Raw genomic sequence first — 27,292 nt, 5'->3', positions numbered from 1 at the left:
GAGAAAGTTGCGGGTCCGTAGAAATCGCGAGCGTATAAAATGTTATGTTTATTTAAACCGTATTTTATGTATTCATAGCGTCTATTTCACCTCGAACGTTTCGAGAAATTTTTGTGATTATTGTCGTACGTATTGTTATTGATAAGTACATATAATGAATGTTTTAAATTTCTTTTATTGTTGAATTATGAAAATATGTCATATATTTTAAGTGTACAAGTTATGGTCGTAAATATTTAATAGTTTTAGGAAGAATTAATTAAGAAGAATATCGGATATATTAATTAATTTTAATTATGTTAATAATAATTAAAAAATTAACTATCACTTGGTTAGTAGAAACTTAAATAGCTATTCATACAATATATATTTTTAACTCCTGGATACATTTAGATTTCCTGTTATTATTATTATTTGGATATATTTTAATTTAAAAAAAAAAAAGAAGATTTTTCTATTTTATACTGCTATTAATTTTAACAAAACGATTAATGAAACAAAAGAAAACTTTATAACAGAGAAAGAGTATCGTTGTTATATAAAATATGTTAAAACTAGTAACATTAAATTAGTGAAATTTTAATTTAAAATAAAAATATATTTTACACAGCCTGATATTTACGATATAAATCTTAGCATTGCATTGTTACAGATCCTTTCACTCAATATTTTTTTATAATTAATTATAAAAACATTATGAGATGACATAAAAATTATTCTCATATAAAACATACCACCTTAAAAATATATATCTCTTGTGCGTTAAATAGGAGTGGCTCACACCTTTTAACCGGAAACCAATTTGTTTTTACAAAGATTGCTATTGACTTTAGTATTTTTATTAATTTTATACTCATTAGAGTATAATTTTTCGTTTGATCTTATGATTGTTAATCTACGTTAATTATACTGCCAATGGAAGTTATTTTCATTAAATCAACCGTCGACCTTAGCCGAATTACATTCGAAATAGGCTCAACGCTTGATATGATATTATTACGACATCATCCGTTACAACCAATTTTTCCCAAATTAATTTCCTTTAAAATGTAATCACGATATTATGTAAATTAAGTACATGACGTATCTGTTTTAAATATTAATTATAGACCAATATCGGTGCGCAAGCAGGAAGCAATGATGGTTTTAAAGATTAAATATGCACAGGGTTAAAGGGACGCAAATCTTATTGTATTACTAAAGTAAAATTCAACATGGATTTAATTCTGATTTCTTCATTGTTTGTTCGATCACTGAACACGAGAAATGTTGCAGTTTTAACCTGGATTGAACTGGATGTCATCAGTTTAAATCTTCGTCTTTATGTTTAAACGATTCTGCTTGGAGTTTATAGTAACTGTGTAGAGTTCAATTTATATTCTTTGGTTTTATGTTAATCGTTTGAATAATTATTAAAGCAAAACTTAAAGCAATATAATTAGTTTTGTCAAATGATTTCGTTGAAAGAAAACCCAGTTATCCTAAAATCTTATTTGAAAATCGATCTATTTGATGTAATACTACTTATGCAGCATGAACTGAGAAAAGCAAAGTTTTAGTCAGAGATGCAAAATCAATAATAATTCGAACAAAATATAATAAATTCTAGAAAATTATTTTAATGCTTAAAAATATTATTACATAAAAAAATCAATAGAAATCTTAAAAAATCAAAATGTACTTTACTCAAGTAACCTCTTCCAAACATAGTTAGCCTTTACAAGTAAGCGCTCGGTATTTTTTTCAATTATCTAAGCAGTAATAAAATCAACGAATGCTAAATGCGTTTTCATCCTCTATATATAAAACCGTAGAGTAATTTAAAGCAGATTACGCCTTAACTATTCATTTTTTCGGTAATAAATAAAAACGTATTTACCTCTAAAACACCAACGTGCAATTTTAAGTTACAGGTCATGCGTTACAAATTTTTAAGGCATGTGATTATCTTAGATTGGAATATAGATTTCAAAGAACGTATGCGTAAGAATGTGCATGTTAAATTGTAGTATAACTGTCTGTATTATAAAATATCCGGGCTCGAAGTATTTATTCATTTATTTTTTTAAACTATTTTTTAAATACCTACATTTCGTGATTTCTACTATCTATTCAATGTATATTTAAAAGCAATCCTCATAATTTATGGTGATTTAATATTTTAATAAAAGTTATTGAATTAAAATGTTTGCATTTTATTAAATAATTATAATTCATATTTCTCCGTTTCAATTATAAAATTGTGTAAATAGTTTATATAAGAGATACATATATTATTTTAAATATTATTTCAGTTACTAAAATAATTATACGAAAAACTTTATAAAATGTGCTTGCATACAAATTCAAGCTGAAACTTAATATTTAATTACATTGAATGAAAATTTATAAGTACCATATAAATATTATAATAAATAATAACCTTTTTTGAAACGGTGTTCTTATAACTTGTGTTCGAATTTGATTCATTGTAGTGTTATATAAAAATACGGCCTACGGTCTAAAAATTTTTATTTGTAAAAAAAAGTTATATATGAACTTTGATGGCTCTATAAATGAAAATAAAAGACTATCAATAGATTTAACAGAAACTTTATGCTGGTACGTAACGTAAATATCTGAGAAAATATATAGGAAGTCTCTGTTACATTTCGTCACTAATTAACATTGCATGTTAGGTCTTATGATATATATCATAAATGTAATACTATATGTGCTAATTACGGTGGGAATGATATAACAAAGTATATATGGTACTTGTGATAGTAATCTCTTCCCCTGTTTTGTTCTTGCGTGAAGTATTAATATTGTTTTTATATATATTGCTTAACAATAAAATCAAATCAAATATCAAGATATACTTTATTTAAATCGGCTCTTACAACTGGTTAATCGTCAAAATACAATATTAATTTAAAAGTAATGCTACCGCTGGTTTTGAATTTAAATTACATTAAGAAAATATTGGTAAATCTGAATTTATTAAATATATTGCCATCCTGTTTTTTAAGAGACATTAGATAGAGACAAAAAATATTCAATATAAGCCTAAATTATAGTCTTTTCCTTATTAATTTAATATCCTCAGATGTTAAGATTTTCGTTTCGTTACTGCGTCTAATCACACAAATGTGTGTCAGGAATGTTATTACGCATTTCGAATATGCGTTTAATAATTTATTTTTAATTATAAATAACCAGTAGTATGACTCAGTGGTTTCAGAAGCAAATAATTCTAAGAATAGGAAGTATGAGAGAAATGTCATGTTTGATTCGAATTCGATTAAATATACAACGACAAAAAACCTTTACATATCGTGTACCAATAAAATCTTTTATAAAACTAAAAATAAGTTTTTTTTTTGTTAACACATATCCTGGAACTCAATCAATACATACAAACAACAACATCAAAATCAGTATAGACATTTAGGTTTTAGTGACGTATATATATAATATATATGTAATTCTGTACTTTATTTATATGCATATATAGTAATAATATTATAATCAAGTACGTTCAAAATCATTTTCAATTTGTAATCAATACATCTACTTCAATATATAATAAAATATTGCATTTAATTAGAATTTAATATTTAATTTCAATTTAATTTTCCTCAGGCGTCTCTCATGTCATTTCTAATAATCTCAAATCTTAGATACCCTAATGAAGGGCCCAGTTAAGGGTACCGCTAGAAAAGATATTGGAATAGTTAAAGTACCCACCGTTAGAGCGATCAGCTGTATGCTCGGGACAACTAACGGTACTTTGTTTATCCTAACGACACAATCACGACACGATTGTATTATAATAATAATTTCAATGAGACTAAGATAGTTTCGATACTTAGATTCAGACTAGTAACTATGTGGATATTTGATATTTTTTATAATACGTAATAAATAAAATTGTAATAAAATTTTCGTAAGTTAAGTCACAATTTTAAAGCGTCGAGAAAGATAGTTGTGTGTATTAACATTTTGTCGTCACAAATATGACAACCATTTTTAGCGCAATTTTTATAATATGTTATTATTTAAAGAATATAACTGATTTTATTCATTTCAAAAATATATTTAATTATTTATATTTATATTAAATATATTCAATATGTGTAATGACTAAAAAGCTTGAAAATATCTTGAAATAAAATACATTTGTTTCTATTTTTTTTTTATAACGCGTAATTATCGATTCATTTTTCTGTTATAATTGTTTGAATTCGTTTTATTTCACTTTCGAAAACAAGGTCACTAAAACAGTTTACTGATCAATTATAATTCCATGCTTTAGATTAGGCGTTTAAAAATGCGTGCTGCTAACTGCTACGATATGATTATAATAATAGCTGCATATGCGTGTAGCGATCATTTGTAAATACTTTCATGTAACCGAGTTTTACTTATCAATACAATGAACTTTTGTGTGTTATTTGAAAATAAACAACCGCTTTAAGAATTGAGAATGGTGAGATTTAACACACGATACCGGAACGCGGACAGTTGCCATGCGACTTATACTAGTACTAGTATTAGTCTAGTACACTACCTTAATAACTTTAAGCAACCTAATAAAACGGCTCTCGTAAGAGTTTCGCCGTAGAATGACATAAGAAATAAGATGATTGGGTATAGATTTCAAATAACACATAAATCAAAGTCCAAATAAAAATATACTTTATTCAAGTAAGCTTTTACAAGGTCTTTTGAATCGTTATTTTACAAAATTATATTAACTGAAGCTAATACCGGTTCGGAATTAGGTTCTACCGAGAATAACTGGCACAGTAGTTACTATTTTCCGGCATTAAAAATACAAAGTTATGTTAGTCAAATACAATTATATATATATATATCCTAGCTGAAAGTCAACAAGTTTAGCTGCACTCTTTTTTATTATAGCTAGAATTGATCTGAAGTGGTAGAGAATCGGACTCACATGCACTTTTATCAGTTCGTCTGGCGAGTACTCCAATGGAAACTACGTGATGGCGAATGTAAAATGGGCCGCCAGGCTAGCTGACGCCATAACATACAAAATGCCTGGTGATAGTTGATAAAACACAAAGATCAGGCCCAGTGGCGTGTTATGAAACAGACTTATTTTAAACAAGTGCAAAGTTCAGTAGCCTGTTTTGAGAAAGGCTTATGTCCAATATTGGTTGAACTGGCGCTATTATAATGTAACAAAAGTAAATTATAAGATCGAATATATAAAATTTCAATATATCTATTTTGTGGTAGGGCTTTAAGCAAGGCCGGGTACGTACCAAACAACAGTACTCAGTATTGTTGTGTTCCCGTTTGAAGGGTGAGTGAGCCAGTGTAACTACAGGCACTAGACATAAAATCTTAGTTCCCAAGGTTGGTGGCATATTGGTGATGTAAGAAATGTTTAATATTTCTCACAGCGCCGTTGTCTATGGGCGGTGGTAGCCACTTCACCATCAGGTGGCCCGCATGCTCGTGCAACCTATAACATAAAAATATATACATATACATATATATCTGTCGCAAGTAATATACGGCAGATGCGATTTTTTAGTTTTAAAACATTTAAATTTATTTTCTTATCTTTTATTACAAACTTAACATTACGAAGTTGTTCCCAATAAGAACTAGTTATTTGTATTATGTAATGTAGGTTGTGTACTTATTTGAAAATTTCACTTCTTAACTTACAAATGACCTAAAAGTTTTAATATACGTTTACGTAAATTGAATTTTCGTAAGTTTAACGACTTGGAACAATTCTGACATTCATTATATAAAAATTATCTTTAAAACCAGCGAATCTGTCAAATTATATAAATATTGATGTATTATTTGACATTGCACGATAATGCTTAGAATCGTGAGTTTCGAGTTCTTACAAAATAACTCTACAAGTAAATTTTTGTAATAACATTTCAAACATATTTTTTCGGATCGATTATAATAATTTTCACCCAATGTCTTTTATTATATACTCTAAAAAAGATATGTTATGTTCATTTATACCAGATTATATAAAACGCAACTAGGTAGGAATTCTATCATATCAACATTAACATTGTTATACATCACCATCAGTATTAAAGTAAATGATTTAGACATATGTCACGATAGACGACCTCAAATCAATCGAAAAATAAAGAATTTCATTTGTGCTCAATTCTCATCGTATTGTTTATCTTATTGGTTTTATTAATTATTATTTATTATATAATAGTTTAAAAATGTATTATATTTCTAATATTTAATTATTATGCTTATGTTTAATTTATATTTTCAATAATTACATTGTGTAATATGTACTATATATACCACCTGTAAGTAGTAGCCTTGATAATTTTGAAATGTAATTTTTATTTTTTATTTTGGATATGATATTGTAACTACTGTTGGTTGTCCTAATGAAAATAAAATAAAATAAACTACCCCTTGGGCAGATATTTAAAATTAAAATACTAATTCTCAAGTTGGTAATGTAAACTCATTAAAAATATGTCTCATTTATTATAAAATTATATAACTTAAAATAAAAAATGTTAATTTGATTTTTCTATGCAATCCAAAGACTTAAAGTTTACAAATCATTACAGACATTCATAATCGTTAAATTTTATAACGAGCGACGTAACGATGTATGTCTTTCATCACGAATTCACATATCTATTATAATATTAACAAAGTTAACAAGAACACTCCACAAATTTTACGAAACTTTAAAAAATACTAGCAGTTGATTTAATTTAGAAATCATTTGAAGTTAAACTTTGCAACGATGTTTGTTTTGCAACGCAATTCGTGATAACGTTTGTAATATTTACAACGACGAATACTTGTTTGCGTTTACAAAACGGATCGTACAAAAAATAACGTTATCGTTGCAATCATTTGATAAACTTTAAATGTTTATAAATATATCAATGAAATCTTATTTTATTTTAAATATTATAGGATAAGAGGAATGAAACCTAAATTATTTGAAAGGTATTTAATATTAATAATATAATTAGCGTCGTAAACGAATATACATAATATTTTCTTTTATGATGGTACTTAAATGCATATACGATAAAAATTATTACACGGTATTATATTACCGTGTAACTAATTATATATATAATTAGTTACACGGTAACGAACAATAAACGAATCAACTTCCTATGCCATACGGAAATCTATATGCAAACTATAAATTAAGATTTTTGACATAGCATTGTATCTATAATAAGCTAAGAATCTATAATAATCAGAGAATATGTATATATATATATGTCATATAGAGTTAAATATTTTGAACTGGATGATGTCACTGTTTGATAAAAGAGTTACCAAACCAAATGGTTGTATTTATTTTTATATTTTCTAGTGCTTGTATTTTTAACTGTATATTATATATTATATCTGAATGTACACGTCTTTGTAACACACACAACGTTATTTAATATTTATAGATTTGGTGCCGGATTAATCACGAAATAATTAACCTAACAGACATCGTCCATCGATAAATACTTCTTTTTGAGATAACATATTCAATACTCAACTATACTTGCCTTCCTTCTCAATAATACATTAAGATTATATTCAAAGCGCTGGAAACGTAACACGCAAACCGACTGCGGGTCAGTGTGGCACGCTACGCTCCAGTTACTGTTATTAAATTAACTCAGAAGGCCTTTGGTCGTGGACGATATCACTCGAATGATTTACCAACGACACTAACAGAAGTTATGTATTTAATTTTAATATGAATATAAGAATATTAAAATTTCTTGATTTTAAGAAACTAAGTTCGTTTTGTAGAATATGTTATAGCACTCATCATATTAGATCGATATAAATAATTATTTTTTCGTTAACTAGCCTGTTTATTAAGACAGCTTATGGTGAATAGAACTTCACGCAGTTGATCTTAGGCATCGAAACACCTTTAAAGTTTCCTCTCAAACTGTAAGCTAGTATCGTTTATATGAAACTAAAGAAATCCAACATATGTTATAAATCAGTTTTATTAAACATTTTCCAGTTCTGTTTGAACTTTAGTTATATTCATTTTAATTTAAATCAATTTTCAAACAGATCCCTTTTAAATCTTTAAAACTTGCTCGAAACCGGTTATTTAAAGATACGCATCTTCGGACAAGTATGTAAAATAAATTCTTAATAAACGATAAATATGTGTGTCATAAACATATTAATTAATGATTCCACTGGCAAAAGCAATACTTTGTATCAAAGTAAAACGCATTTCAAATGACTTTAATAAAATACACGGACATATCTTAGATTATAAAACATAGACGGACGGCATGCAACATTATAGTGAAGGAACAAAAGTGTGTGTAGTCATTAAACAATTGTAAATATGTCAGCAGAAGAATTCAAATGCTAGCACTTTTGACGTACTAACAAAAAGCACTGTCGTTTCACGTTTCACACTATTTACTATGGGCAGTGGTTACCACTTATCAGATGATTTGCTCATCTGCCTACAAATGCTAGAAATAAATTGAAAAAATAAATATTTAAATTGATAAGGCAATTTTTCTCAACTATAATTTCGTTTTACAATCAAATTAACAGCATTATATGGTACTTAAAATATCCTGGACGTGATTGTTTCCTTCTCGCGGTATGTTATCGTCAACTATTTCCTCATTATATTTGTAACGTTTTTGATAAAATAACGTTGTGTGTGTTGTCGTTTTTTTTTTATGAAATAGGTAGGTGGACGAACAAATGGGCTACCTGATGGTAAGTGGTCACCACCGCCCATAGACAATGGTGCTGTAAGAAATATTCAATGCGCCATCAACCTTGGGAATTAAGATATTATGTACCATGTGCCAATAATACTGAGTACAGCTGTTTGGCGGCAGAATATTTGAACAAAACCCTACCACCAAGCAAAGTATATTAAACCAATTTGAAATATTGTATATAATTTTAATTTATATTAAAGAAAACTCACGATTTATTATAAACAATTAGCGTTATTACGAAAACAATACAAGCACAAAAATGTTACTTATCCAAGCGAAACCTATAGTTTTTGTTACCTGTGGTTTGTGGCTTTTTGTGTAATAATTTTATTAATTATTTCAATCAAATAGTGAAACTGCTGTAATAATATAACCGTTATAGATAACGTGTACGAGGAAATTGGATTGTCAGTTTCGTTATTCAATTATCTCACTAATATTATAAATGTGAAAGTTTGTTTATAGATGTGTGGTTGTTTCTCACACCGATACTTTAAAACAGCTGGAGTGATTCGAATAGAAACCAGCAAAGAGGTTGATAATTTAAATAACCTTATTATATTTATTATAAGTGTAACTGCAGATACAAGGGACGTAACATCTTAGTTACCAAGGTTGGTGGCGCATTGGTAACATGAGAAATGATTCATATTTCTTACAGTACCAATGTCTTTGTGCATATAATATAGGTCACTTATCAAGTGACCTGTAATATGTCAGTCTGTCTATCTATATAACATAACTACATACAATACAATATATAGAAATATCGTTTTCTTTTTAATTTTATAAAATGACACTTCTAATTTCGATTCATATGTAGTAATTGTGGTTACACAAAGAATCCTTAAATCCCTTCATCATTTTTCATTCATCATGATTAGCAGCCTGTAAATTTCCCACTGCTGGGCTAAGGCCTCCTCTCCCTTTCGAGGAGAAGGTTTGGAGCATATTCCACCACGCTGCTCCAATGCGGGTTGGTAGAATACACATGTGGCAGAATTTCGTGATGTGATGTGAAATGAGACACATGCAGGTTTCCTCACGATGTTTTCCTTCACCGCCCTTAAAAATCCCACTTTAAATCCCTTATTGCTTATGTTATGGTTTAAATGATTTTACTCGTAAAGTCATACATCTTATTGGTACAGCGTATCACCACATCTTCCGACTCACGGGTCCACTGTATTCATGTTAAAGAAAATACATCCATTGCAAGATAAAAATATCCTCCAAAGGAGAAAGTTTAAGTCTTCAACCACGCTGCTCTACTGCAGGTGAAAGACGGTTGTCCTACTTACGATTTTTTACATCCATATAGAATAAAACAAAATCGTTCTCTGTACGCTTAGATATTTTAAACTACGCAACAGATTTTTTCAATAAATAGATACTCGTAATTCAAGAATAACATACCTATATGTTTATATATACTAGAGAAAAGCCGAGAATTTTAACTTTCGTAGCCGGAAAGGGATAGAAGTTTTTCTTTTCGTGTTTAATCTCAAAGTAATACATAAATTATTTTTATACCCGTGTGAAACTGGGAACTAATTATAAATATTTTCTTTGAGGGCTTGAAAACTTGCTTGAAAACTGTGATACTTTGCTTGGACTGGACTTGAACGTCCGATTTCCTGTTAATATAAAAGTACTCTACTCACTGGACCATTTTGAAATATAACTACAGAAAAAACATGAGCACAACAATATTTATTCATACAATTCCATCTTTTTATCATTTCATAATACAATATTTATGTTATGAATGTAATTTAATTATTTGATTGGAGTGCTACGATCCGAATAATTTAGTTACAATAATTGTATTGCTTTTTGCATACATTTACTTTTTGATTTTTGTTGGTTTATTAAAAAATAATATAGTATTGATAATATTTCTATGTTAGATTAAATATATATGCGAATTATTTGCAATAGTATTCTCAATTGGATACCCATCGTTTATTTAAAAAAGAGGTTTAATTAAAAAAATTGCATTTTTTTTTAAGTCATTCAGATTCGTTCCTGTGTTAATAAAAATATCACGACAAAGATACTAACAATAAAATAGTTAGTAGTTGAGTTTCACTTCTACCGTGTGGAAATTGCACACACACACACACACGCACGCACGCACACACACACATATTAATAATAAAGTTTGGGAGACTAGTCAAATTTTAAAAATCTATAATAATATCTTATTTATAACGTTCATAATTATACATTTACAATTATTAGGCAATTAATATGAATCATTTAATCGATATATAATTTAGTCCATCTACACACTAAAAGCAGTGACATTAAAATGAGTTTTTACTGCACATTATATTTTAATCATGTCAAGTGTATCGTAAACCTTAAATGCGTAATTTAAATGCATCTGACGATCTTAAAACGAGACAACGAATAGAAACTCTCGAACGGGTCTATTATTTATTTTATTTTATTAGCTTGACATAATTTTAAACAAACGTCTCGTAAGCCATGACCTCTTGAATCTTTGCTTTGTGGTAGCGCTTCGGTGAAACCCTACTGGGTAGGTTAGGTTAGCAGCAATACTTAGTATTATTGTGTTCCGTGTTTCAAGGGTGAGTTAATCTGTGTAACTACAGTGACATAACATCTTAGTTCCCAAGACTGGTAATGCATTGAAAATATTAGGAATGATTAATATATCTTACAGTATCTTTATATAGCCACTTACCTACCATCAGATTGCTAATTCTCCGTCCTACCCATATGACAAAAAAGTTGAGATATTGATTACGAAGCGGTTACAATCGCATAAAAATTCTCTACAAAATCTTATAAAAGATGTTTATAATTCATTTTCGCGTATTTCATAGAGACCAGCCTGCCTTAGGAGTGACATTTTTCTATTAAATTTTAAGGCAAAAATAAAACAGAAATTATAGTATGTCATGTACTTGCTTAGCTTACCAACGCTTTCATATTTTATTTTATTTTATTTTATTTTATTTTCATTAGGACAACCAACAGTAGATACAATATTACATCCAAAATAAAAAATAAAAAATTACATTTCAAAATTATCAAGGTAAAAGTTCTACTACTTACAGGTAGTCTCATCATGCATTATCATATTAGACAATGTAATTATTGAAAATATGAATTAAACATAAACTATTATATAATCAATAATAATTAATAAGATAAACCATATGATTAGAATTGAGCACAAATGAAATTCTTTATTTTTCGATTGAATTGAGGGCGACTATCGTGACATATGTATTTGTGTCCAAACAAAGACGAGGTGCGACTCTATTATGCTATACGATTTAAAAAAATAATATCGACAGTCTTACGTCCTTAAAATAAAATTTAAATATTGTAATCTTTGCCAGTTCTCACAGTGTATCAAAAAAAAAAAAACATTTATTTCATAATTACTAAATTATCATATTTTATTATATTAAATAGCAGTACTTGTTGAAGTTTTTTTATGTAACATTATGTTTTAATTTAGGCAAAAGATTTTACATAATATTTCAAAATTATGTCAAAACAATAAAATTGTATTACAGGAAATTACAAATTTAGTATTACTCGTTAGAATGTAACCGAAAAAATTATGACACTAACTTTTACTGTGAATAGAAAAATCTTTATCAATTTTGATTTCGCATTAACGCTTAAAAATAGAATTTGAAAAAATATACATCATTTAAATATAGAATATTGTTAACATTACATTGAAAAAAAAATTAATTTAACATTTACTGAGAAATCATTTAAAAAAGCAAAGGTATTCATTAAATAATACATTCTATTATTATTACTAAAACAATAAATTCAAGAGTTGATCGAATATTATGAAAAGTCATGGCCGTGTTCGAAACTTTGAATATCTATTTGAATTTGAAATTCGTATTCGTACCGTTCATTAGTCGAAATGTTTCGTGACTGACAGTTCGCAATACACTTATTGTAAGTAGCGCAAGCAATAATACAGTCTATTGTTAATGCAATTAATGCCTTATTTGGATGTCATATTTTGCACAATTATTTGTAATTGACCACCGTACGAGTATGTATGTTGTGACATTCTAAACTGGTTATAATTTGTCATTGTTCTTGACAGATATTATTTTATTTTATTTTATAGGGTTTTAAATAGTAAATAATACATAATATACTTTTCTTAAGTTAACAACATTTTTGTATATTTTTTTTACTAACATATATCTTCGTGTTTTGATGCAATTGAGTAAGCGGTGTCGAAAGCGCATGCGCAAGGCCGGCAGGTCTGTAAGGACGCCGAATAATTCGACTTTATTTGTACATTTAACATAATAATATTATGCACCTAATGCGGCAGATAATTTAATAAAGGGAAGGCCACGGAATAAGTAACTAATAAACGTTACTTTAACGCACAAAAAATAAGCAAAGTATAATTATTGTCTTGAATTAAATTATTTTTAGGCTGTATGGTCCAATACCTTTGCTTTTTACGAAAGAAAACGTTCTTAATAAGATTTCTAATGAGAATCTCTTGATTAATCTAGTCTTGTCAGTCTGTGTGTTAAACAAGTATTTAATATCGTCGTCTTTAATTATATTTGCAAATAACATTAGAGTGTTAGGTACTTGTATCTATGAATAGTAATCACCTAAATATATTACAATTCAAGCTAGAATTCTAATAATATACAAAGGCTTATTGCTATGAAATCACCTAGAAAGTACTGACGTCATAATAATTATTTTATTGAGCATAACATCCGTAACACATTTTACATATTTACCGATTGTTTTTAATTGTCTATTAATGGCGCTTTCATTTTTAATATTAAATGTTTAATTATATATTGTTCTGTTTTTTTTTTGAGTTTAGATTTCTTAGTTCTTTATTTTCTATTATTTAATATATTTGATGTCTGTTAATCTTTAAAAATCGAATGTATTTAGACGTAGTCCATATTATTGTCAATACTTAGTATATTATCTAAAAAAAAGTATTACCATATGCAGACTGGTATAAAATTGTATAAGACCGTGAACCCTTGCTCTAGATATAATATAAATAAGCCGTGTAAAATGATACCTTTTGTGAAGTTATTGTTACAAATACAAAAAAAAAAAAAAACACAAGCACATGTTTAAACATATTTACAATGCGTCGTTTTCATACGTGCATGTTAATGTATTGAATGGGGGCCAAAAAAAATGAGAGACATCCGCGAAGAGCGTGCTTTCAAACGCTTTCCTTTCACGACCCACATTTCTGTTCATTGTCAAACAATACGCGTTATGGGGATCGAATATTTAATAATGTTTTATTTTCGAATAGTGAAAATTAATGCAGGCATGTTTAAAATGTAAATATTTAACCGGCCAAGTGCGAGTCGGACGCATTTACTTTTTTTGTTATTATTTTTGGTCATGATAAAACTATACAGCCAAGTTTGAGCCAAAGTGTTTTCTCTTCGCCAATACGAGCAGTAACGAAGTGGTTACAGCTCAACAAGCTTGGAGCAATGATGGGAATATCTGGAACAGCATTCTTGCCTTCACGGTATCCGAAAAAGCATGAATGAATTTGCTTGAGCTTAGTAGAGTATCGTACCCTTTGTGTACCGAACTTTAAACACAATATAAACAACCAATCATGACGGCTGCTTCAAATACTTCGAATCACATTCGTCGTACGAGTAAAAGCGCCGAGTGTTTGCTTTCCTTTGTTAGCCGTTGGAGTCCCGGGAGATATTAGAGACCCAGGATACATTAGTCGACACTTAACAGTATATTATATTATTTTCGTATTAATACAATGTGTCATATGCAGACAAGTGGAATGTAATTGTTATAACAACAAATATTAATCACGGTGTATTGTTAGTTTTCCTAGCCGAATATTTTTTTTTTATATATATATATTTCTTTTTATGGCATTGATTGGCGGACGAGCACATGGGCCACCTGATGGTAAGTGGTCACCACCGCCCATAGACAAAGGCGCTGTAAGAAATATTAACCATTCCTTACATCACCTATGCGCCACCAACCTTGGGAACTAAGATGTTATGTCCCTTGTGCCTGTGATTACACTGGCTCACTCACCCTTCTAACCGGAACACAACAATACAGTGTACTGTTATTTGGCGGTAGAATATCTGATGAGTGGGTGGTACATACCCAGACGGGCTTGCACAAAGCCCTACCACCAAGTGAATATGGTTAGAAATGTTGGATGGTTATGGTTTCTTTCTGTTTACCGTACCGCTCGTTTTTAGTGGGCATGCAGTTATTCCTCATTTCGTGCGAGGGAAGCGTTTGGTTTCCAGGGAGATTAAAAATAAATTTCATCTTTGCCTCAACTATTTCTAAATGTTCGTGTAATGGTAACGTAAAGTTTATTGAATAATTTTATCAGTTATTAAAGGTGATATGTTTTTTTTAATGAATAGCTTATAAGGCTAATGTCTGATATTTTTAAGTTATTTAATTCGCTACGTAATGTTTGGAAAATTAAAAAAATTAAGAATAATAAGAAAAAACAGTAAGAAATCCGTGTTGGTGTTGCATTAGCGATTTAAGGAATGTTTAATATTTCTTTCAGCGCTCATGTCTATGGGCGGTGGTTTCCACTTACCAACAAGTGGCACACTTGCTCGCCTATCTATATAATGAAAAAGAATATTTGACACTTGCAACAAAACCATTTCAATTAACAATCCGTGGAATAAACCAATAACTATATCGATTTTCAATCAGCTCGGTCAAAAACGCAGAAAATCCATTTAAATATTTGTCATATCGTCGTTACCGGTGCTCCAATTATATTAATTGCTTTCTATGAATAATACATATAAACTGTATTTTCATTTTGTAACTAAATGAAGTTTCGGTATCGTTCGATTTATTGTTTTTTGTAATTTATGATAATGGGTAACATTATCATAGGAATAATTTTATATAAGTAGGTAAGATATACTTGCGGATTACCTTACATTTTTACATTAACAGCCTGTAAATTGTCCACTGCTGGGCTAAGGCCTCCTCTCCCTTTGAGGAGGTTTGGAGCATATTTCACCACGCTGCTCCAATGCGTTTGGTGGATTCACATGTGGCAGAATTACGTTGAAATAAGACACATGCAGGTCTCCTCGCGATGTTTTATTAGTGGTAGTCATATTATTGGACATTAATAATTCCACTGAGACTTCGGAGAATATCTATCTTGTAATAAGTTTTAATGAGCCTTAATTTTATAAGTTATCACGATCAAGAATTAAGTTTGTCAATTTCGATGTCATCATTACAAGTTTTTCTATTCGATTCTATAAATCTTGTCGTACGCAATAAGGAAGTTTTAAATCGTTTAGCAAAATATAATCTAGTTCATTTAAATACCGGTTCTATAATTATACACGAATGGCATGAAAATACCGTAAAAATCAGGTGTTATCTTGTGGAACGGAAAAAAACAAAGTGCCGTATAATTTGATTATAGTTTTATAAACATTCATAGAACTGCACTTTGTTCTATAATTTTAAATGATTTTACAATTAATTAAAATTCTAAAGTTTGCTGTTATTATTTATTACAATTAATGTTTAAAATAATAGAAGTAACTTTTTAAAAATTAAATATTTATGTGTTTACAATTTATCTAGTGCTAAACTATTCAACCGAATTGGTATTTGTGTATATTTTACAGAACAGAAGCATTTTCGTTATGGGTCCCATCATAAAAATGTCTTAACTTATTTTACAGTTTTTACAGTAATCTTTCATTCAATTGTTAATTCAACTTTATAATTTGTTGAATATGTGAGTCGAAGAGTCGCTATGTTTTGTGCCGATTCTTCTTTGTTTTGGTGGTCGCCTCATTTTTATCCTGTAACATGACAATTGGAATTCTATACGAAGGCCCTTTCAGGTATGAACTGCCCACTCATTTATTTCTTTCGTTGTTCTATCGCGAGAATACTCGGTTTTTCTGGACGAATGTCATGACACGGTCGAAGGCCCATTGTAGGAATGAGGATTGGCTTGTAATTATTGCAGTGTCAGTTTTTTTTTTCTGTAATTCACACTTACTATCAAATGGTATATTTTGTAGTAACGGTAATAAAAAAACATTAGGTATTCATAAATATGTTCCCATTTTGGAGTTTTAATTGCTTAATCGTCATCAATTATTACGTAACAAGAACTATCGTTTACAAAACTACAGCCTATGTAATTTGTAGTCTTATGTAAATTTATGCGAATGATATAACATTACCAGAACTATTTACAAATACAAAATATGTTTGGGCGTGAAAATTTACGTCATATGACCCTGTAACATTTTTCTCTAAGTTGAAGTAAAAATTTCTATCTCGTAATCTATGGCTTGCTTCCATAGAAGAATAAACGCACACATACAAATGCATATCCTATGCGATTACCACAAAAGGAAATTTTACTTTTGAGTTATGAATATGTACCTATGACAGAGTTTTAAATATTTGCAGAATTAGTAATAGCCTAACATACTGATATCCTATCTAAAAGTGCGTACTTACTACACAAAAAGATCTAACAGTTTTCAGCAAACGCGTTTACTCTGGGAGAAATAAGATTGGAATCCTATTCAATGAACAATTTCCAATAAAAATCCTGATTTACAAAAAATATAACCCAATAAATTGAAGATATGCCGTGAATGATTTTTCGTTATTTTGGGATATGGCGAATTATGAAAACTTTCCTAAAGATTTCGTAAACAGATTTGCTAGAGTAAAACGTATAGTAAATTCTAATAACACTCGTGAGAATCTTATAAATGAACCAGTTTAGATAAATCTTGATTATCTTAACTTCACTAATGTTGGATCACTAGGAGGCTTAATTATACGTTAGCAGTTATTTTTACGTTGAGTTCTGTCTTTGGAGCTGCTCCGGTATTGTATAAATGAGTTACTTGTTCACCCTCGTGCTTTGAATAATGATTTATATTAATAGTATATTAATTATTATAATAGACTTAGAATCACCTTTCTTAGTGAAAGACAAATTATTTATATAACAATGTTTTAAAATCTAACTGATACTTCTAAGCTAGATATAGGTAAGTTAATAAACAAAAAAACTCTTTAGTTTTATAAACTTACGGTAGAATATTATGGACTAAGCATGCGTCGACTTTTTAAACTATTAAAATATATGAACAGTTTTGGAAATTACCCAAAAACATTTATTCGTTTTGTAAATAGTTTTTTAGTATATTATAATGTCTCTGTATTAAGTTTTCGGTTCGGTCGGTTAATGAATACTTAAAGTTTGTGACACAATCGCCACTAGACATGAGACCTCTAATAAAGGCTGTGTTACGACACCATGGCGGACATTGCACAGTACCCTTAAACAGTAAGCCACTATATTGAGCAAGGAACCGAACAAACTATATATTAACGAACGATCGATGTCTTGAATTTTATGTTAAGTGCGTTAAGGTCGATAATTGTTTGGCAGTTGATTATGTGTTTGTAAATTAATCTTTTTCTACTGGCTTTGTATTGCCGTCAAATCAATCACAATGTGTGGCTAATATGTGTAATTTTGTAATGCGTTATCGTTGCGTTTGACATGTGGAGATAATGGTGACGTTTGTTCTCGATGTGAAACATTTATTGGTGCGACTCGAGGGTAGAATCGACTCGTATTGACGGCAAACGGCGTGACGCTCTTTTATGCTGTCGTCTCCTATCTGACAATAGTCTATACTCCCTTGTGTGACTTTGGCGGTATACTATATAGGCACTTTTATAATATTATAATAATAAGATTGAGATATTTATTTTATTAACTATTTACTGGTATTCTTTAATTGAAAATGCTGAGCGATCTGTGACCGATTTTTTCTTTAGAATCCCAACTTGAATAATATAAAAACATTATATATTAGTATCGGTTAACGCTATAAGACAGAGCCGGAGAAGAACAATTTTTCTTCTTTGTACTAACAAAAATTATACACTAATTTATGGTAGAGCAACACTGTAAACCCTGTTTCTTTAGAACCAAATATTTTACGCATGAATGACGCAAAAGGGCCACTATACTCGTAGTTTCTAGATAATGAGTTCTTGGGTGGCGTTTAACTATTGTAGAAACCAATGGCATATCGCATCCTAAGCACGTACTATAAAGCCATTGCGGCCACTGACGCTGTTCAATGGCTAGAGCGTCAAAAATACTCTCTTTAAGAATAATGAATACGAGGCGCGTGCTTGACACGCCTGATCCGCAGATATTGAACACGTAAAAATTACATACTTATAGAAATTCAAGATGGTTAACTCGTACCCACCATCTTTGTCACTGTGAAAAAAAAGTATTATTATTTTTTAAGAATTATTTATCTAATAGTACCTAATGTTCAAGATATTTTAACGATAGTGTTGATAAAACAGTCGAGATGGCCCAGTGGTTAGAACGCGTGCATCTTAACTGACGATTTCGAGTTCAAACCCAGACAGGCACCAATGAATTTTCATGTGCTTAATTTGTGTTTATAATTCATCTCGTGCTCGGCGGTGAAGGAAAACATCGTGAGGAAACCTGCATGTGTGAAGCAGCGTGGTAGAATATGCTTCAAACCTTCTCAAAGGGAGAGGAGGCTTTAGCCCAGCAGTGGGAAATTTACAGGCTGCTAATGTAATGTAAAAATGTCGATAACGCCAGTATTCTACTAGTTTAGATATTTGATCCGGAGCCAAAAATGTTTTGTTTTTTCTGATAGATATGTATTCAAACTTTGTTCGGGTATCCGATTGTGTCATCAACATGCAATAGGTAGCATACGAGTTGTATTGGATATTGTTTACAAAAGATCTAAAGATACATTCCACAGCACGCTAGGCATTAGCTAAAAAAAAAACATTTCATCTCAAGATTTTTTTTTGTTCCAAACCGGTGTTATGTTTAGCTTTGTATAGTAAGTGTAATACTTCCATATTGAACTAGCTGCCCGCCTCAAATTTGTACAGGTAAAATTCGTACAAAGTTACCTATAAAGCTTTTTATGCCTAATAGCTTTTGGGTGTGTTTTCATATTCAGTCAATCCAAACAATTTTATAAGTATAGATTAAATAATTTTAACTTATGTGCGCAAATAATGTGTGCATCTGAAGTATCCTCTCAAATGCAATAAAAGTAATTTATACTAAGCAAACAAATTTTGCTCTTAACATCGAGAGAAACCGTTAAACCAATATTGGCTTAGTCGAGGTCCTGCTTTCACCGAATGTATAAACTGGAGAAATTTCTTTTTTTTTTATCGTCTAATAATTTATGTTACACGGTCATCGTTAAAATATTATGAGGAAAATAAAAATTCTAATTCGAACTTCAACGATTATTCATAAGTATTTTTGGCAGTTTGTTTCATATCTTTGCTTCTCGTTAACTTATCGACAAAAAAAAATACCTTGAACCGTGGTATAAACTATAAACACATAACTTATAATATATTAATGTAAAAACACGATCTTTCTATCTGATCAAGTTTTGATCATATATCTTATTTTATATTAAAGTAACCATTAAAATGTTGCTAGTTAAAAAATGAATATTCAATTTAATAATTGATTTTATGTACAAGTTTCAGTCATATTTATTGCTCTCAATAATACATACATTGGTGAAAAGATTAAGATTTCTTAATTTACAATAAAGATTTTATAAGAAGTACTTAGTCTTTGCACATAACCTCTAGACCTCGAGTATCGGTATTTTTCGCTTCGCATCGGCACATAGGTGTGTTCGATCCCTACATTTACGATTGCAGCAAGCGATGTCAATGTACTATTACCAAGTGATGACCCACTAATAGTAACTAGTGATATGACAGCGGTTAGATTACTCAAGGACGTGCACAAAACGGGATCTCGTTGTATGTCATAATTTGAACTCTGTTGACGTTCTATGGCATTAGTCACTGTGCAGCTGCAAGCAAGACTGAGAAACCTTTAAACTGAATACCAACCCAATCAAAATGTATCAATTCAACGTGACAGTATTGGGCAAAATAATTAATTAAATGTTTAGGTAAAATCTCTTTATCAAATAAGCAGAATTGCGTGTAAATAGTTGTTATAAAAATTAGCATTCAATTATGAAGGTCATATCGAATATAAGTTACCTGGGTATATCATTATATATTTTTGGTTGTCTAAAACGAAACTAGTTTTAACCCGATGACTAACTATATTGAAAAAGGTTTTAAGCAAAAAAATTGCCAGACGCAAAAAAGTGCCGCCAACGTAAAAATAATACGTTTAAATAATTGTTGTTTCAGAATTTAAATATATTGTGAACTATACATAATTATTTTAATAGATATGGAGATTCTATGAATTTAAATAATAAAATACAAGGAAACAACTCGAAAGCTTTTAATCGTTCGAATTCTTAAACTTTTAGAAAGTTCATAATTACGATCCTATAGAAAGTATGCGCAAGTTTGTTAAAAAGATCGGTCTGTGGATAAAAATATTGTAAAGAAATATTCCGAATATGTTTTTATAGTCATTACGGATAAAAATCCGTCGGACCCTTTTAACAAAAAGTTTCAAAGGTTAAAAAATACGCCCGTATTGACTTCCATACCCCGATATGACGATGCAAAGGTGTTTTGACATTCATAATAAATTGTTTTTTAGCTGATTCGAACGAATTATTTTAGCCAATCGAAAGAGTTTGAGATCATCTGAACAGACATTAAATCATATTTAAACAACAAAATCGATTCAATTAAATGTTTCAGTTTTTTTTATTAAATTTTATATTAGTATTAATATTTCAACAACGAAACCAATATTGTTTCAAACAAAATTAAACCATATAGTTATTAAACGACTTCACACGAGTTTATTTTACGTTTTGTGTGAAAATTTATGAACACGCTATATACGAATATGCTTGTTTCTGCTGTTGCGTGTGTAGCTTCCATACATAAGCTGTGGACTGATTTAGTGACTGTACGAGCTTATACCATAATAATAATTATAAAGGTGAGCCTTTAAGGTAGACAATTCAGGTAAATTAAGGTAAAGTTTGTTATAGTAACACTCTGTAACCGTCGCCCTGTTGGGCTAAGGCTTCTCTCCTTTAAGGAGAAGAAAACTTCTTATACTTCTAGTACTATTATTATTTAAATTCATTTAAATAATTCAATTACTATGTATTTTTATATTTAATCCTGTCAGCCTTCCTTGGTGACTTAACTTTTTTTTAAACAAACTTCCGTACAGATTATATTTATGCTTAACAAGGTTGGTTAAGTAAGGTGCTATTAATATTAAAATTTATTCGTATAAGACGTTTCGTTGTAATATTTAAAAAACTTACAGGGTCCAATCCTTAAAAACATTATTCCTTGAAGGTCTCAGTGCATTGACCTCTTACTGTATTCTCTGATGATTCTCAGCCTTATTATCCGAATGGCCTTATCCCCTCTATTTCGTTGCCTCTGGATAATAAAGTAATTGAATACAGTCTGACAATTTTATTTGTTGCTTAGAGCAAAACGTATCATATTTTGCTAATACTCTTAAGAGAATAACTTAGATATATATTTACTACTAAAATCGAGACGTTTATTTTACTCCCTGGAAAAGTATAGAAATATTCATATCTACCGACTTTGATAGTTATCGGTCATACGTCGATGAGTTTTATTATCAAACGATATATTTATATACGTTTTTATCTATACTAATAATAAATGCGAAAGTAACTATCTATTTGTTGCTCTTTCGCGGCGTAACCATTGAAACGAATGTAATGAAATTTGGTATGAAGGAAAGTTGAACTCCAAGAACATAGGTCGTTTTTTTATGCCTTACACTTAACGATCAACTCTTAACACGGGAGCAAAGTCGTTGGCGACAACTAGTATGATATAAAGGTATTTTAGTTGATGAGGTTTTGTATATTTAAATACACTCGTCGCTTAATCAAACGCCAACCAGTAATACTTATAAATTATGTTTCAAAAATACATAACATCTTAGTAGCCATGATGACGTAAGTCAGAGATAGTGCGTCTTACCCGCATAAAGTTTATCTGACATTTTATTTTAAATTGAAATAAAAGCGTCCGTATAATATGTATATGTAGTAATGAAAATATATATATATATATATATATATATATATATTTAAAAATATGTTTATTATGTTCTTATTAATTAAAAGAACTTAACATTTAAAAATTATAATTTAATCCTGATAAGAAAAATATCATTATATGTCATATACTAATTTTTTTTTTTATAAATAAAAGCGTGTTACATTGTGAAGGAACATTCAAGAACATTTAACATAATAACATCTTCGTTATTTTTCTTTTGCAATCACAGTGATATTTTCTTATCAGGTTTATATTATAATGGTTGTAATAATTAACAGCGAATATTTTCGAAACATTTGCTAGTTAAGGCACAAAAATTTGGGTGATATTTATATTTTTAATAATATTCCCTTATTGTATTTTATACCCATTCGTGTATCTAAGGAATAACTTTGAACTTTCGTAGAAAATTTGGTCGCAATAAGAAAAAAGTTACGATATTTTTAATTACTAGCTGCTTCACTTGGTTATACTTGCAGTAAATATAACTGTTCCATATAATAAAACAATGTACGCAGTCTGTGTCTGGCTGTCTGAACGTGATACACCTAAAAACTACCGAACGGTTTTTTGTACAGTTATTACCAATGGACGAATTTATTTAAGAAAAATGCTCAATTATATTTGTGTATATACAGTTTTTTAACGTTTTGTGTAAATTGCCTGAAATATGTTGATCACTATTGAAGATATCGGAAAACATAATGCAGACTGAGAAGCAAGTAATGTGCGCGAAAACTAATAAAGTTATATGTTTTATGATATAAACTATATTCTTTCCGGGACAGGTAGCTAGTACTTAAAAAACGAAATAACGAATGCAAATAAAATAAAATAAAAATACGTGTGCGTCTCGGGACGCCCGACAGATGTGATAACTTAAACTGTCCGAAATACGGCTAGCGTTGTGGGTTAGAGTGAGAGGAGGAGCCTGTCCACCGCTGCCGTAAGCGTAAGAGAAAGGGAAGGCAGACAGACTGGCGCCGTAACGCGTTACGTAACGAAGCGGTTTACCTTCCCATAAGAAGTTATCACTTGATTGAAATCGTACTTGTAGATTATTTGATAAGAAATTCAAACAAACAAAAGAAATATATTATCTATTATAGAAGCTGTCTAATATTCTAAAATTATCATTATAACCATGATCTAACATTACATTTAAAAATGTCATAACTGGCATGCTAAATGCATGTAAATTCATATACCTACCAGTCTATTAATTTTGAAACATTTTCATTGAAGCGCATCGCTCACGAAGCTTACATTATTCAAGTACTAAGATTCATGTAGCAATTTCATCGGTATATCGTGTTATATATACCGCAACATTGACAGCATATTATAATGCTAATAACATAAAGAGAGGAGTTTATGTTTGTATGTTGTTTCTGGACTCATGGAGCAACTTTTAATCGAATTTATATAATAGTTTATTATATCAATGTTATGAAAATTTGTGCCACACTACCGCCAAAAAAATATTTTTATTCCTGTTTTGCATTTGAATGGTGAGTGTAGTCAGAAGTAAATGGGCATAAAATCTTAGCGAATCACATCGTTGGCGACGCGTAGAAGTTGTACAAAATTACTAATAACAATATCAATTAAATTTTATTATCAGGACGAGTATGCTTGAATAAACGCGTATTTTCTAATAGTTATGTTGGTACAGGGCGTCAATTCTAACAAATTTTATCTTTATCGCAATCGAATCGAAGTGTTGTCGTTGCCATTCAGCCGTTTTCCTATTCCACTGACACAATCGATCACACACACACGATCCAGTTGCGGTTGTTCGATCGGAATATAATCTGGAACGTGTCATAACCGCTGTATGTTAGAATTAGTTAGAAGTATTATCGTCCGGTAACATCAATGTGGTCACATAGGCTTATACTAATAATTTGATAATATTTCGAACAACTTTAAATTAAAGTTCAACTTTAAGTTTTAAACCCAAGCGCAGTCAGGTTAGATAACTAGTCTCATATACAAGCAATCATGGAGTGTTACAATGTCATATTACATATTAATGTCAAGCTAAGTTTGCGCTTTCATGAGAATTGTATATTATGACTCAGTCTGTATACTATTGGAAGCTCAGAAATAGCTTGTATAGTTCGGGGAATTAATCTTGTTCAGTTTGCCAATCTTAAATATATTAAACTTACTATAAGTCGCCATAATACTTTGAGCTTATTTGTGCAAATCGGTTTGCGTAGTTAAGCGTGCGTGATTTAAATACATCATACATACAACTGACAATCAGTTTAATTATACAAATTAATGAGATTATTTCCAAATATTTTATTTTTATTCGTTTCTGTTATTAATTTAATACTGCGAACATATGGATAACTTTATCTTTCAACGATGTTAAGTTTTCTTGTAGTGACTTAGTGGGGCTTTGTGCAGGCCTGTCTGCGTAGGTACCACACACTCATCATATATTCTACCGCCTAATAGCAATACTTAGTATTGTTCCGTCCCGTTTTGAAGAATGAGTGAGCCAGTTTAATCACAAGCACAAGGAACATAACATCTTAGTTCCCAAGTTTGGTGTTGTAAGGAATGGTTAAGATTTCTTAAGACTATGGCCGGTAATAAAGATTTGCGCGTCTCCGAGTCAAAAAAAAGTTAAACTGTGCAAAAAGAACTGGACAAAGATATCATAGCGTAGAGCCTAAGTGTTAGTGGCACTTGTTGGTGATTTCATTTCTACATTCTAATGCCTTCTGCTATTTAGACAGTTCCTTGTTAAAGTTATATGGGAATTCATTTTCGTCTTATTTTAATAAAATGGTTTGTTTTTCTCTTTATGATATGGTTCTCGCTTTACCTTCCTGCATCATACACGGTACAACATCACTTGGAATTTTATATATGTCCTTAGCTCATAACTACTTCCGAAGCGCCATTAAATCCGTTCAATATATCAACCTTCACTATTGTTTCCAGCGGAAATTCTTATTTTCGTACACCAAAATTACAGTATCACTAACATCTATCCCTATTTCGATAGCAATAAAGTCGAAAATACGGTAAAAAAATCGGTAAAGTATCATTGCAAGCCGAGCTTTGAAAGTCTTAGCTCCGGCCACGCTATTAAGTGTGTTATTTACGAGTAATAACGGCGAGATTTCTGTGTCAACACGGATTTCAAAATGAGCTGAAGTTAATAAGTCTTACATTAAGGGAATAAGACATATAATCGCTTGTAATATTACACAATTACAAACTGACCTAAGTGATTATATTTGTATTGAAGTGAACGGGAATTTGTCAAAATGTATTCGAAATTTGTTAACAACTGAAGAATGTTAATTGTTAATTAATTAGTTTGGCGATTATTGCCGTTGTATCATTCTCATTGTGACCTTGAATAAATGTCTATTTAACCGATTTAAGCATAATGTAAAAAAAATGTAAAATTAATTTGATATTAATAATTATTTTTTTCTTTCAGGTAAGCAATACAAGGATTCAAGTAATTTGGTGCAGTCTGTACTCAGGTATTTCAATGTAAATTTCGAAAAGAAAGGATTCTACCAATGCTAGAATAGGACCTATTACATTTTAACTTGAAGAAGTTATTTTTTTCAAATGGTTGGTGGTAAGTTTACCATCACCTATAGACGCTGTTAATGTTAAAGCACTTTCTATTCTCTTACTCTCATTACCCAATGAAAAAGCAATCCGACACGACTTGAGTGAGCCAAGAGATGGAGGAACAATTTAACAAGCTTTCCGTCGTCAATTTTCCACTTGCAATTAGAAGTAAGATGTCATGACTCCTGTGCCTGTAGTTACAATGGATCACAGACCCATCAAAGCGGAACGATACTAAGATGAGTGCCTACCAGGCTTGCACAAAGCCCTATAACCAAGGAGAGTATAATTACACGGCGGCAGCATACTTACTTCTCATGTTTATTAATACTTCTTAATTACACATTATAATAACGACCACTTTAACTAATTGAGTTAAATGGCACCAGACTTGTTAGGTATTTTTTATTACGTAACAATTTTACGTAATCACAAATGTTGTCATATTCGATTCAAAGTCAACAATTAATTATTTAAAATTAAAAAAAAACTGTTTGCCAATCAACGAAATTAATTAGTTATGGATTTAAAAAAGGTTTGTTTATTACCGTTTCTTCATGTGTTTATACTTAAATATACTAGTGAACCGTCCCGGCTTCGCTAGGTTACAATTTATTAATAAATAAAATAATTCATAATTTCTACCAGTGAAAACATTTTTAGAATTTGATCATTAGTTACGGAGTTCATTACGTACCAACAAACAAATTGTACCTCTTTATAATATTAGTATAGATATTGATACTTATACATATATTTAT

General features: G+C 30.0%; 1 protein-coding gene across 1 annotated transcript in view; it reads left to right on the top strand.

The window, feature by feature from the left end:
• LOC113394040 (probable chitinase 10) overlaps positions 1-27,292 on the top strand; it is a 106,803-nt gene that overhangs the window by 940 nt on the left and 78,571 nt on the right. The window lies entirely within an intron of this gene.

The sequence above is a fragment of the Vanessa tameamea genome, chromosome 9, assembly GCF_037043105.1.
Source record: "Vanessa tameamea isolate UH-Manoa-2023 chromosome 9, ilVanTame1 primary haplotype, whole genome shotgun sequence".
NCBI classification, from domain to species: domain Eukaryota; kingdom Metazoa; phylum Arthropoda; class Insecta; order Lepidoptera; family Nymphalidae; genus Vanessa; species Vanessa tameamea.
This window is presented reverse-complemented; position numbering and strand designations above follow the sequence as displayed.